The sequence below is a fragment of the Schistocerca nitens genome, chromosome 2 (genome assembly GCF_023898315.1).
Source record: "Schistocerca nitens isolate TAMUIC-IGC-003100 chromosome 2, iqSchNite1.1, whole genome shotgun sequence".
Lineage (NCBI taxonomy): Eukaryota > Metazoa > Arthropoda > Insecta > Orthoptera > Acrididae > Schistocerca > Schistocerca nitens.
In genome coordinates this window covers 26,430,835-26,442,336 of record NC_064615.1, presented here as the reverse complement: position 1 = coordinate 26,442,336, position 11,502 = coordinate 26,430,835, and positions in this window count along the sequence as shown.

Below are 11,502 nucleotides of genomic sequence, written 5' to 3'. Positions count from 1 at the left end.
TGGCAAACAATCTAAGCAAGAACCCTAAAAAGTTTTGGTCATATGTAAAATCGGTAAGCGGATCTAAATCCCCTATTCAGTCACTCGTTGACCACGATGGCACCGAAACAGAGGACGACCGAAGAAAGGCAGAAATACTGAATTCAGTGTTCCGAAACTGTTTCACTGCGGAAAATCGTAACACGGTCCCTGACTTCAGCCGTCGCACGGACGCCAAAATGGAAAATATTGAAATAAACGATATCGGAATTGAAAAACAACTGCTATCACTTAGTAGCGGAAAAGCATCCGGACCAGACGAGATACCCGTAAGATTCTACAGTGATTATGCTAAAGAACTTGCCCCCTTTCTATCAGTAATTTATCGTAGATCTCTGGAAGAACGGAAAGTACCTAGCGACTGGAAGAAAGCGCAGGTCGTTCCCATTTTCAAGAAGGGTCATAAATCAGATGCGAATAATTATAGGCCTATTTCGCTTACGTCAATCTGTTGTAGAATAATGGAACATGTTTTATCTTCTCGTATTATGACGTTCTTAGATAATACAAATCTCCTTCATCATAACCAACATGGATTCCGCAAACAGAGATCATGTGAAACTCAGCTCGCCCTATTTGTCCAAGAAATTCACAGTGCCGTAGACACTGGCGAGCAGATTGATGCCGTATTCCTGGACTTCAGGAAGGCATTTGATACGGTTCCGCACTTACGTTTAGTGAAAAAAATACGAGCTTACGGAATATCGGACCAGGTTTGTGATTGGATTCAGGATTTCCTAGAAGAAAGAACACAACATGTCATTCTCAACGGTTCAAAATCTGCAGATGTAGAGGTAATTTCGGGAGTACCGCAAGGAAGCGTGATAGGACCTTTATTGTTTACAATATACATAAATGACTTAGTTGACAACATCGGTAGCTCCGTGAGGCTATTTGCAGATGACACGGTTGTCTACAAGAAAGTAGCAACATCAGAAGACTCGTACGTACTCCAGGAAGACCTGCAGAGGATTAATGAATGGTGCGACAGCTGGCAGCTTTCCCTAAACGTAGATAAATGTAATATAATGCGCATACATAGGGGCAGAAATCCATTCCAGTACGATTATGCCATAGGTGGTAAATCATTGGAAGCGGTAACGACCGTAAAATACTTAGGAGTTACTATCCGGAGCGATCTGAAGTGGAATGATCACATAAAACAAATAGTGGGAAAAGCAGGCGCCAGGTTGAGATTCATAGGAAGAATTCTAAGAAAATGTGACTCATCGACGAAAGAAGTAGCTTACAAAACGCTTGTTCGTCCGATTCTTGAGTATTGCTCATCAGTATGGGACCCTTACCAGGTTGGATTAATAGAAGAGATAGACATGATCCAGCGAAAAGCAGCGCGATTCGTCATGGGGACATTTAGTTAGCGCGAGAGCGTTACGGAGATGCTGAACAAGCTCCAGTGGCGGACACTTCAAGAAAGGCGTTACGCAATACGGAGAGGTTTATTATCGAAATTACGAGAGAGCACATTCCGGGAAGAGATGGGCAACATATTACTACCGCCCACATATATCTCGCGTAATGATCACAACGAAAAGATCCGAGAAATTAGAACAAATACGGAGACTTACAAGCAGTCGTTCTTCCCACGCACAATTCGTGAATGGAACAGGGAAGGGGGGATCAGATAGTGGTACAATAAGTACCCTCCGCCACACACCGTAAGGTGGCTCGCGGAGTATAGATGTAGATGTAGATCTCTCTCCCCACATCCACCACTGCTGGCGGCTCACCTCCAACTGAGCAACGCTACGCGCTGTTCACAGCCAGCTGCCTAACACTACAATGGCGAGTATTACAACAATGCAAAGCAGCCACAGACTGCACACAGCACAGCCAGTGATTTTCATACAGAGGTGGCGTTACCAATAAAAAAACCTAAACAGCCTACTTACACGTCAACGGAAGCTGCTAGCAATGATACTACCGTTTCGTTCACTGATCTCGCACAGTACTGTTTCGTCCACTGATCTCTTATGTAAATAGTCCGTGCTCTCTAACATAATTCATTGCTTTAGCAGCAGATCAAATAATTTTGATGCGATGCATCTATGAGCGACTTTTCTGCGCGCAACCTGAACGGCGACTTCCTACTCGCATTTTAGTCTCCTATCGTTGGCTTTTGAGCATTGTTTAACAAAATAGCAAGACAATGCTCCTGCGAGAAAAAAGTTGTGCTCAGCTCCGAAAATTCCAGAGAAACAGCGATACATAAGGGACACAATAAACTAAATCGTGCTACTATTGATAGTATTGACCCTTACATTTCCCCACTATAATTTTTCAAAAAATGTCCAAAGGTTTATTTTCAAAACAAAAAAATTAAAAACCCGAAAGAAAATCTTGACTTAAGAGTAAACAATTAAATGTACACTGATGAACAACCCAGCAACTGCTCCCTCGTTCTAAGACATCGTAACAGTGATGCAATAAAAATATCAGGCGAGGTCACTTTCTCTCGTCACAACACCTGAAGTTACTTGCTGTTTAAATTTTGTTTATATATGTCGTAACTAGACATACGATATGTAGGGAAATGAATTTGCTTATATTTCTAGACTAAACAACAACAAAATATCAAACGACAGCTCTCATGTTAACATTCAGTTTCTAGTTGCTTGGAGAAATTAGAAAAAGTTGAATTGGAAGCTGACAAATTCTCAGTTGTTCACCTAACATATTAAATCACCTTCAGACTGACTAAAACAGATGATTCTTTTTCAAATGAAAATGAAATCAGTTTCCTAAAGGTATGTCGATAAAAAACAAAGCACAAGAAACGACTGATACACTACGTGATCAAAAGTATCCGGACACCACCAAAACTTATGTTTTTCATATTAGGTGCACTGTGCTGCCACCTATTGCCAAGTACTCCATGTCAGCGATATCGGTATTCATTAGACATCGTGAGAGAGCAGAATGGGGCGCTCCGCGGAACTCCGGACTTCGAACGTAGTCAGGCGATTGGGTGTCACTTGTGCTTGTACGCGAGTTTTCCACACTCCTAAACATCCCTAGGTCCATTGTTTCCGATGTGATAATGAAGCGCAAACGTGAAGGGACATGTATAACATAAAAGCGTACAGACCGATCTCGTCTGTTGACTGATAGAGACCGCTGAAATTTGAAAGAGTCATAATGTGTAATAGGCAGACATCTAACCAGAACCTCACACAGGAATTCCAAACATCAGGATCCACTGCAAGTACTATGACAGTTAGGCGGGCGGTGAGAAAACTTGGATTTCATGGTCGAGCAGCTGCTCATAAGTCACACATCACGCCGGTAAATGCCAAACGACGTCTCGCTTGGTGTAAGGAGCGTAAACATTGGACGATTGAACAGTGGCAAAACGATGTGTGGAGTGACGGATCACGGCACACAATGTGGTGATCCGATGGCAGGGTGTAGGTAGGGAGAATGTCCAGTGAACGTCATCTGCCAGCGTGTGTAGTGACAACAGTAAAATTCGGAGGCGGTGGTGTTATGGTGTGGTCGTGTTTTTTATGGAGGGGGCTTTCACCCCTTGTGGTTTTGCGTGACGCTATCACAGCACGGGCCTACATCGATGTTTTATGCACCTTGTTCCTTCCCACTGTTGAAGTGCTATTCGGGGATGGCGATTGCGTCTTTCGACACTATCGAGTACCTGTTTATAATGCACGGCCTGTGGCGGAATGGTTACACGACAATAACATCCCTGTAATGAATGTACTGGCCTGCACAGAGTCCTGACCTGAATCCGATAGAACACCTTTGGGATGTTTTGGACCGACATCGATACCTCTCCTCAGTGCAGCACCCCATTAAGAATTTGCTACCCTTCCCCAAGAAACATTCCAGCATGCGATAGTGGAATCTGTCATCAAGGCTAAGGGTGGGCCAACACCATACTGAATTCCAGCATTACCGATGGAGGGCGCTACGAACTTGTAAGTCATTTTCAGCCAGGTGTCCGGATACTTTTGATCACATAGTGTACTTACCTCAAAAGAATCTACCCTCCATCGCCAAATCGGCGAGTATGAAAATAAATGCAGCGTACTAACACTCCTGAATTCTCTGCCACTATCCTCGCTAATGTCGCAATGCCAAATACCAATTAAAAACACCATGCAAATGACTGTTCATGTAAATGACGATACTTTTTATTTGGTCAGCCTTATTCAGTCTTGTTGCTGGCTTTCGTCATGCTCAGTCGCATCATTGTCGACGTCCACTTCTTCTTCTGACGAATGATATGTACGTCTCTGTTCGGACAGGGGGAAGGAATGCACCCCTCTAACTCTCGCGTTTGCGCCGCCCCGTAGGCGCACGATTGAAGCCTGCCAGTCCTGGACTGTAATTCCACATCATGATGTACCCCCATCTGTAATTAGATGAGCCATAATTATCTCGATCCAGTTCTATGTGATAATCTTGTCTTCTCTCGTTTCCTCTGCCTGCATTTTCTTTTGTCTTCGATTGCTTCTCCTCTCTCTCATTTCGCACGAATGTTTGTCGAGGCATTACGTGCCGGTCAGGTAGCTACAAATTTGGCGCTGCAGGTGAGAAGCATAGGAAATACAGCCTAGTGTTCTTCGTAGGGCACTTCCAGATATAATATTCTCGAATTATTTTTCCAAAAATTCGAACATAATTACAGTTCCAGTTTCAGAACGCTATAGAAGGAGAACAACTGCTCAGAACGACGACAAATTTTAACAGCATATTATTGACACAGGGGGAAACGTGGGAAAAATAAGTAAGGGAAATTATACCGACACGTCTTAACGTAAATGGGGTCAGCTACAAACGTATGAATTGCAATACGACGGCTGTAGTTTGCGCTGCACAGTTCTGGTTCAATGTGCACGAGCGCAGAAGTTCGTCAGTCAACAGCTGCGGCACTTTTAGTTAGGTAAGCCATCCACCAGGGCAAAACCGTACCACACCGGATGGGAAAAATCGATTTTCAAAATGGCTCTGAGCACTATGGGACTCAACTGCTGTGATTATCAGTCCCCTAGAACTTAGAACTACTTAAACCTAACTAACCTAAGGACATCACACACATCCATGCCCGAGGCAGGATTCGAACCTGCGACCGTAGCAGTCGCACGGTTCCGGACTGCGCGCCTAGAACCGCGAGACCACCGCGGCCGGCAAAATCGATTTTAATTTTTGCCGTAACCGGAAACCGTATAAAAAATGACCTTGGTTTCTACTTGTGGTAAGACTAGCGCAGGACATGTTCAGTATGCTGTCCAACGTTTCCTGCCACAAGGTAAAATCGAAAACCAGTATGTTCCATAACAGATCGAAGCGTCTCGGCGGTCACGTTCAGAATGTGTTCCGCAAAGCGTGCCTTCAGTTCGGCTACATTCGTAATTGTAGCACGGAGCGCAACATCTTTCAGTTCAACCCACGGCCGGAAGTCACGCGGATTAAGATCATGTGATCTAGACGGCCAGGCTGTACCAAAGTGATCGTTGATAATTCCAGCATTTCCGAAATTCCTCTGCAGCAGCCGCTTCGCTGCGTGTACAAGGTGTTCAGGAGTGCCGTTTTGCACAAAAGTGATTCTACCCAGACATCCATGTTGCTGAAGGGATGGAACGACGTAGGTGGGTAAAAGACAGTTTCAGCGATTACCAGTGACGTCACGTTATCGTTCGACAACACAGTGTTCTTTACTCACTACGTTGAAGCAGTTGGCCTTTCGGCTATGAGATTGTCATGTCTTTCTAAATTTTAGTTTTTATAAAAATTGGCCGCTTTAGGGCTTCTTAGATGAAGAAAGAAAAGACAGAGGCAAGAGTGGGCAACAATAATGTCGTATGCAGTGAAATATTTATGTGAAATAAAATTCCGCGACGGTACCCTGCAAAGGGCATTAACAGTAGTTTTACAAGACTGTTAATTCTCTCATTGACAAAAATTACATAAATAAATTGATTATGTAAATGTATCTTCTAATTATTCATTTTTATCAGTACAAAGTTTTTCTGATATTTTACACTCTAGAATAAATGATATTTAAGACAAAGTTGTCACATTGCTGCAGAAATGGTCTAAGAAACTACTTAGCAATGAAGCTTCATTCACATATTCGTCTTTATATTTGGCATATTACATTACCACGCTCCACCTCCAGCCGTTGTTAGTTTTTATTTAAGATAGTTTTTGGGAAAGCGGAAGGCAACGTTTTATACTACACCTGCCCCATAACGGCAGCGTGAATTTATACCGAAATAATTCTCTAAATACACTGGCTCACAAAAGAAAAGTGAAGCACCCAGACGACATAGTCGAATGTCCATGTTATTTCCTACTCGTACCAACCACTGGCGGGTATGTAAATGATTAAAACTGAAAATTAGGTACAACAGCCACCAGGTTGCATTAGTGCTGTTCATTGCTACAAGGACTGGCAGGGTGTATGTGGGATACTAACAGTGTCAGATGTAGAGTGGCCACTGTGATAGACACGAAAATGCCACGTACTCGAGTAAGAGCGTTATGAGCGTCTGAGAGAGTTTGAAAGGGACTTCACTGTGGGTATCCGTTCGGCTGGCTCGTCAAATCGTGGAACATCTTGATTTTAGGGGCACCCGCATGTGCTAAGGGTCCGATGTTGACCTGTATGTAAACGTGAGGGCATACTTGTCATCAACATTCCGGTCAACCACATCAATAGCGAGGAGCCGTGTTGTGCATCAAGCACATCGTAGCCCCTTCGTATTCGCACCTGCCATATGACAACAAGTGATGGCCTCCCTGAAGCATTCTGCGTCATCCCACACCACTGATCAGAGACTAGAAGCAGCCAACCTGGGAATTACCGTTCCATCTGTAGGTTGCCATTACCTCCTTTCGGAGTATGCTGATGCATTACCTCCAAACTTAACAATCATTTACAACCATTCGCTCGACGAAAGATCCGTACCCAAAGACTGGAAAGTTGCAGAGGTCACACCAATATTCAAAAATGGTAGTAGGAGTAATCCACTAAATTACAGGCCCAAGTCGTTAACGTCTATATGCAGCCAGATTTTGGAACATATATTGTGTTCAAACATTATGAATTACCTCAAAGAAAACGGTCTATTAACACACAGTCAACATGGGTTTAGAAAACTCGTTCCTGTGAAACACAACTAGCTCTTTATTCAAACGAAGTGTTGAGTGCTATTGACAATGGATTTCAGATCGATTCCGTATTTCTAGATTTCCGGAAGGCTTTTGACACTGTACCACATAAGCGGCTCGTAGTGAAATTGCGTGCTTATGGAATATCGTCTCAGTTATGTGACTGGATTTGTGATTTCCTGTCAGAGAGGTCACAGTTCGTAGTAACTGATGGAAAGTCATCGAATAAAACAGAGGTGATTTCTGGCGTTCCCCAAGGTAATGTTATAGGCCCTTTGCTGTTCCTTATCTATCTTATCTATATAAACGATTTGGGAGACAATCTGAGCAGCCGTCTTCGGTTGTTTGCAGATGACGCTGTCGTTTATCAACTAATAAAGTCATCAGGAGATCAAAACAAACTGCAAAACGATTTATAAAAAATTATCTGAATGGTGCAAAAAGTGGCAGTTGGCCGTAAATAACGAAAAGTGTGAGGTCATCCACATGAGTGCTAAAAGGAACTCGTTAAACTTCGGTTATACGATAAATCAGTCTAATCTAAAAGCCGTAAATTCAACTAAATACCTAGGTATTACAATTACGAACAACTTAAATTGGAAGGAACACATAGAAAATGTTGTGGGGAAGACTAACCAAAGACTGCGTTTTATTGACAGGACACTTCGAAAATGTAACAGACCTACTGAGGAGACTGCCTACACTACCCTTGTCTGTCCTCTTTTAGAATACTGCTGCGCGGTGTGGGATCCTTACGAGATAGGACTGACGGAGTACATCGAAAAAGTTCAAACAAAGGCAACACGTTTTGTATTATCACGAAATATGGGAGAGAGTGTCACAGAAATGGTACAGGATTTGGGCTGGAAATCATTAAAAGAAAGGCGTTTTTCGTTGCGACAGAATATTCTCACGAAATTCCGATCACCAACTTTCTCCTCCGAATGCGAAAATATTTTGTTGACACCGACCTACATAGGGAGGGACGATCAACACGATAAAATAAGGGAAATCAGAGCTCGTACGGAAGGACATAGGTGTTCATTCTTTCCGCGCGCTATACGAGATTGCAATAATAGATAACTGTGAAGGTGGTTCGATGAACCCTCTACCAGGAACTTAAGTGTGATTTGCAGAGTATCCATGTAGATAGATAGATAGATAGATGAAAAGGCATGCCGTGACAATGACAAAATGGTTACCTCCTCCAACTCTCTGAGATGACCTGTCTGGAGGCAGAAGTATCAGATAGGATGACTCGTATACTCTCCCACCAGTGGCGAGTTTCTTTTCCTTAGTTATTCGAAAACACACATTATTTCCTATCATTATAAATTCAAAAAAGATGGATCTTGTTTAATTTGAGTTGTTTCCTTTTCAGAGTGGTTTGATTTATTCCTGATTTTGAGTTGATAAACAAAAGAAAGAACTTTGGTAAAAAAAAAGTTAACTGATGTGACAACAGACCCAAACCACCATGGACCAAAAACGATTTGATCAAGTGCACTGACTAATAGAGCATCACCTCTGGTTCGTTTCCGTCTGCTACCATCATTTTTTAATTTCATTTTATCCTTCACAATTTTAAACTATTAATCATAAAATTTAAATATATTTAAACAGTGCAATTTATATACATAAAATTGAAAAACTCAATTTAATTATGACTACTACCATTTTAAGTCCAAAGGCTATATGCCGTGTTATAGCACGTTGGTAAAATTTTGTATGAGCTATCATCTTTGGAATGAATTATGACATCGACTGTGCTCTAGACCTAAGCCTACTACTTCACTAACTTCTCTGGCATCAACTCTTGAGGAACAATGCCTGCCATATCTCCACAAACATTCATACACCTAATTATGAATGTTCCCTACAGAGTTGAAGCCATTATACCACCTATGGATGGACAAACTCCATAGTAACATTGTTTGCAGTCAGCTTCAATTTTCTCAATAGTGTTCCTAGAAAAGGACGTTACCTTCCTTCCAAGGGATTCTCATTTGAGTTCCCAAAGCATCTTTGTACTGCTACCATGTTGTTTGAACCAACCAGTAACAAATCTAGCAGCCAACCTCTGAATTGCTTCGAAGTTGCTCTTTAAACGAACCTGGTAAAGATTACAAACACTGGAGCAGTATTCAAAAGTTGTTTGTACTATCTTCCTATATGTGGTCTCCTTTACAGATGAACCACACTTTCCCAAAATTCTCCCAATATCCCAAAGCCAACCATTTGCCTTCCCTACCAAAATCTGTGCATTCTCGTTTAATTTCCTATGGCTTTACAACGTCATGCTCAGATATTTAAATGACATCACTGTGTCAAGCAGGGCACTACTAATGCCATATCTTAACATTATGGGTTTGTTTTTCCAACTCACCCATTAACACTCATACAGCTACTTTTAATCAGATAGTGTGTACAATATTCACATCTTCTGTGAATAAACTGAGTGATTGCTCACTAGTACCTGCCAACTGACCTAATACTCCAAAACTTACAATTGATCACTTTATCAACTATTAAAACAATTTTGGTGTGACACGTCAACACATGACTGTTTGCCATGCAAGCTGAACAAAGAATCCCGGAAAGCATACCAGCATAGATTAGATTTACTTTCGTTCCAATTGATCCGTAGTGAGGAGGTCCTCCAGGATGTGGAACATCTCAGAAAAACAACAACACATGACAAATATTTACAACTAAAACAAATAAGCTAATGTACCATTCCACAGGTCCCAAGTGGAATGATCGTAATTTTTTTAATGAACACTATATGAAAGAATCATTTTACAAATACTAATGCACTGAACTTAAAATTAAAAAGTTTTTTAATTTATTTATAAGGTAATAAACATGTAATACAACTACTATAATACTTATTTACAATGAACACATTACTGCACTGAAATTGTGCAGAAGTTATATATATAAATCAGTTGGTTTTACTGAGAAATTCATCAATGGAGTAGAAGGAGTTGGCCACCAATAAATCCTTTAGGCTTCTCTTAAAGTGAATTTCATTGGTTGTTAAGCTTTTTATGGCTGCTGGCAAGTTATTGAAAATGTGTGTTCCTGAATAATGCACACCTTTTTGTACAAGACTAAGTGACTTTAAATCCTTGTGAATATTGTTCTTATTTCTAGCATTGATTCCATGAATTGAGCTGTTCGTTTGAAAAATTGATATATTTTTAATGACAAATTTCATTAAGGAATAAATATATTGGGAAGCAGTAGTTAGTATCCCTAGTTCGCTAAACAGGCATCTGCAGGATGTTCTTGAGTTCACACCACATATAACTCTTACTGCACGTTTTTGTGCCCGGAAAACTTTAGCTTGGCTTGATGAATTACCTCAAAAAATAATCCCATATGACATTATGGAATGAAAGTAAGCATAGTATGCCAGCTTTTTCATTTTTATATCCCCTACATCTGACAAAATTCGCATTGCAAACAGAGATTTGTTAAGACGCTTCAGCAGTTCTGTGGTGTGCTCCTCCCAGTTGAATTTATTATCTAGCTGTAATCCCAAGAATTTAACACTGTCCACTTCTTTTATCTTCTTGTCATCATATGTTAGACATTTTCCCCGTGGGACACCCCTTACAAGTTCTGAACTGCATGTAGTGTGTTTTTTCAAAGTTTAGTGACAAGGAATTGGCTAGGAACCAGTGATTAATGTCCACAAATATTTTATTAGCTGATCTTTCTAAGACTACACTTGATTTGCTATTTATTGCAATGTCTGTATCATTGGCAAACAAAACGAACTTCTCATCTGGTAATGTTACTGATGAAAGGTCATTGATATACACAAGAAAAAGTAACAGCCCCAAAATGGAACCTTGTGGGACCCTACATGTAATTAGTTCCCAGTTGGATGATGCCTGATAGCTTGATACATGTCTCTTTCCTAATAACACCCTTTGTTTCCTGCCATTTGAACCATTTTGCAGCATTTGCTGTTACACTATAATATTCTAATTTGAACAAAACAGCAAGACAGTGCTCCTGCTGGAGGAAGTTGTTTTCAGCTCTGAATGTTCAGAGGAAAAGCAATTCATAAGGGGTACGATACAATACCCCTTAATCCTTTCAAACTGCATATTGCTACATTTTTGCCTTCAAGTGCCAAGACTTGATGTGCCATGGTACTCATAGAAAACCAGCTTCTTCTGGGAAAGAACAGTTCATACAACACATCTGAAATAAAATCTCAGGAATACCATACAACTTGTACAATATTACCTTTACAGTTTGACATGATCTGTCTTACTATACATTATACGAACAGTAACA